The sequence below is a fragment of the Austrofundulus limnaeus genome, unplaced genomic scaffold (genome assembly GCF_001266775.1).
Source record: "Austrofundulus limnaeus strain Quisiro unplaced genomic scaffold, Austrofundulus_limnaeus-1.0 Scaffold707, whole genome shotgun sequence".
Taxonomy (NCBI): Eukaryota; Metazoa; Chordata; class Actinopteri; order Cyprinodontiformes; family Rivulidae; genus Austrofundulus; species Austrofundulus limnaeus.
The window spans coordinates 110,287-114,112 of NW_013953109.1; positions in this window are offsets into that span (position 1 = coordinate 110,287).

Genomic DNA, 3,826 nt, shown 5'->3' on the forward strand with positions numbered 1-3,826 from the left:
TGACTCATTCATGCATGTTTGAGAAATCCTGCAGCGTTTTTAGGAAGCCATGCTGAGGAGCAAAACGACAGGTGGAGACCAGAAACACCTTTTGGGACCAGAAACGCGTTTTGGGACCAGAAACGCCCCTGGGACGAGTCTAAGCCGAACTTCCTCATGGCAGGGCGCACCCCCCCCCTGTGGAAACCTTAGATGGAGACAAAGATGTTACTTTCTGGTGCAAAGTAATAAGATCCTAAATGATCCATATGTTAACACCCTCAATAAGTATTGACGTGTTCAATACTTATTTTACCCGCTGTATATGCCTGAGAAACACAATACTGCCTCTTTAAAAGTCCTATGGAATTGTTTTTTCTCTGGTAAAAATAGTCCACAAGCGATCAATATTGTTTCTTCCTCGTCGCAAATGTTTATTTACTCCGAACTCACGTCTCTGGAGGTCATGTGACATTTTTCCTCGGACATCTGAATTGTCACGAGATTTCAGTAAGTCTCGCGTGATGTAAAATCTGACACCTGAATGTTCATGAATGAAATATTTCGTGTGTGCTGTGTTGTCTCTTGCCGTGTGGCTGTACACCACACACTGTAGGAACAAACCTGGTATATCCAGGATTTTTTATCCTCACGTGTGGGCTCCCTCAGTCTTTGAAAATCGGCCGACTGGTTTAAAATCTTGTAGTGTGACTCAGCCTTAAGTGGAGATTTTATACAGTAAGATTTACTGACTAATCTGAACCGAGAGAATAGTCAGTGCTAGCATTAAAGCAACATACACTTTATTTAAAGACATTGATACACCTTTGAAGCCCTTATGGGCCACATAAAATGCCATGGAGGGCACGTTTGGCCCACGGGCCTTGAGTTTGAAAGTGCTAAAGGAGCTGTGCTCTTGGGGAACAATGCCTCATGGAGGCTTTATTCTAGGCCAGTGGGTCCCAAACTCCTTCTGCCAGCCCCCTGCCTGTGCCCCGGGTAGATCTGGTCCACCAAACCTGACAGATTTAACTTTAAATAAAGTCTGTTTAAAAAACAATCTCTTTACTACTGAACTAATTTGTTTCTCAAAGCTGAAATTTGAATCGAAAATCACCCCCATAGTTTTKACATAAGATTTAACAGATGGCTCTAAGGTACCTRGATCATTGGGAGAAGCACTGTGATTAACCCTGGGTCCAAAAAAATAACTATTTTCATTGAAATTTAAAATGTTAGAAGCCATTCAAGCTTTTACCTCACTGAGGCAGTCAAACAGTGGTTTTAATGAAGAACAATTACCATGCTTTAATTGAAAATAGATCTGGGTGTCATCTGCATAGGAATGAAAAAAGATGTTCATTTTTCTAAAAATAGAGTCTAAGGGGAGCATGTGTGTGGAAAATAAAATGGGACCAAGAATGGATCCCTGGGGAACTCCACATGTGAGGGGGGCTGAAGAAGAAACAGAATTTCCAGGGCTCACTGAGAAACTCCTGTCAGACAGATAAGACCTGAACCAATCCAGTGCAGCACCTCTRATACCACATTGGTCTAGAGAGTAAAATATTATGGTCAACTGTATCAAAGGCTGCTGTCWGGTCTAAAGGTTAAATTACAGCAGAGTCTAACTAGCTGAGTAAAAGTAATTAATTATTACCCACTGATTACCCACTATTACTCACCTGACCCGCATTAACTCCTCTCCTACAAAGTGACACTGTCCTGACTTCTACCTTTCCTAAAAAACTAAAATATTGTTTTCTTTTCTTCTTTTCTTTTAGAACTGTAGGACCTAAAATTAGCTAAATATTGATTATAATCACAAAATGAACATTTCTGCATTAGARTCAAGCAGAGCTGAGTCTCTGTTTTACACCCCCACAGATCAGCTCTTCAGCAGACCTGAGGGAACCCCTCTGCTTCTTCCAAACAACAAATGGAACTTTGGCCCTAAGAAAATAGCAGGTCCCAAACCCTCCAACATCTGCTTACTGACCATCAACCAGTACCTGTTAGGAAGAGGTGATAATATCACCTCCCACTTGTTCAGCTCTTTTAAAATGTATCCTGTGTTCTTATCGGTTTTTCATGTTTAAGAATCGTACTTTTAGCCCAAAATATTTCTTCATTTCATGATGTAACAGCTGTTTTCTTTATCTAARTAATGTTTTCTTGCCTATACTTGAGCAAATTAGGAAACTTTAGGACATTTGATCGTTAATGATACATGTCATGTGACAACTTTCCCTCTAATAAAACTAGTTAACTATAATCTACTAGTTAAATRGTTAAACAGCTAAACAACTCTTTGTATGTTTTGTCCTGAAGAATTTAAAATATCCCRTAAAGGTGTATTTTAATATGGTTTTAATTTTATTATTTTATTTATTTTGAGGCAAAATAGATCATTAACACTAAATCCCTCTAATTAATATACAAAAGATGTTTAAACTTAAACACTGCCACTTTCTTTGTCAGAGTTTAGAAAGACTAGACCTGGTGCTATTTAATGTAGGAACTCCGCCCCTTAGGAACTACAAAACTAAGGCACGCACAAAATAAAAGTTAGTGGTGTCTCGAGGTAATTAAAGTATACTTTTAATAATTCATATTTTACCCAATCTTAGACCCTAACCCCTACAGAACCTGGACAAAAATATAATCATTCAATCTAACAGAACAGTCCAATCTCCAACCTCCCTTATCTTTGTATAAATAATTAAATCACTTTTTATGTTAAACATTTTTATATGCTGATGACATTTCATTGTGAATAATGTTTTTTAATGACATTGTCAAATCAGTGAAGTCTTTTTCTATTTTATGTTTTACACAACCTCTTAATAAATTTGGGTTGTAATTGAAGCTCCTGGTTAGAAAAATGGGGAGCATCCCAACCTGTGATGAGCGAAACCAGGAACTGATTCCTCCATRGTATTTGATATTAATACAGTAGCTCTATGATCAGAGCTGAGGTCTTATAATCCTGCGGCTACAGGTTTGGAGTCAGGCTGGATCAGAAAGGACACCCTCAGTAAAACAAATCGTTTATGTGAGTTTGCTTTCTATTGTGACTGTAGGAGGAAGGAGCAAAAAGAAAAACAACTGTGCTCAGTTGTGGATGGAGGAGTTGGTCTCATGAACTGTGACCAACTGAGACGGAGGCTGAACTGTCTTCTTGTCCAMCGTTGACCTGTCACTCAGATGTTTTTTCTAGTTATGACTCACTGACTTGGACCTGGTTCTGGGTGTTACATTCAGTGACGTGCGGTCACTAGAGGCAGTGGAGGCAGAGCCTCCCCTTTTATCATGGAAATTAAAAAGAAAAAACAGTATTAAACACATTAAACTGTCATATTTATATAATGCTTTGTACTATAAACACATTTTCAATGAACTTAAACACTTTTAAATATTTTTCTTATTCAAAATCGCTGAATTTCCTCATATCCTGTTCAAATACAGGACGAGACGAACTATGAGGAAAAATCAAGTTCCGCCTCCAGATTGCGCAATCGTTTCAACCCCGCTCTGTCTCCACTTCTATTGCTCAATCCCTCCTGCACGTTATCCAGTGAGAGCAGAATTCATCTCTATATGTCGCCAGTAAAACGTTTCTAACATTTTTAAATATGCACCTGACTTTCCACCGTTTAGTTGATGTTTATTATAGAAATATGTGTTTGTGACGGTAGGGGGCGCTTGTGAGCACGGAAATTCTTATTGTTACTCCTTAGAGCTGCAGAGGAAGAAAGCTAACTACAATCTCGTAATTATTTAGCAAGTGCAGCCACAGCTATCCATTTCTACTTTTCACCAAGCATTTTAAAATGGAGGCTTATAC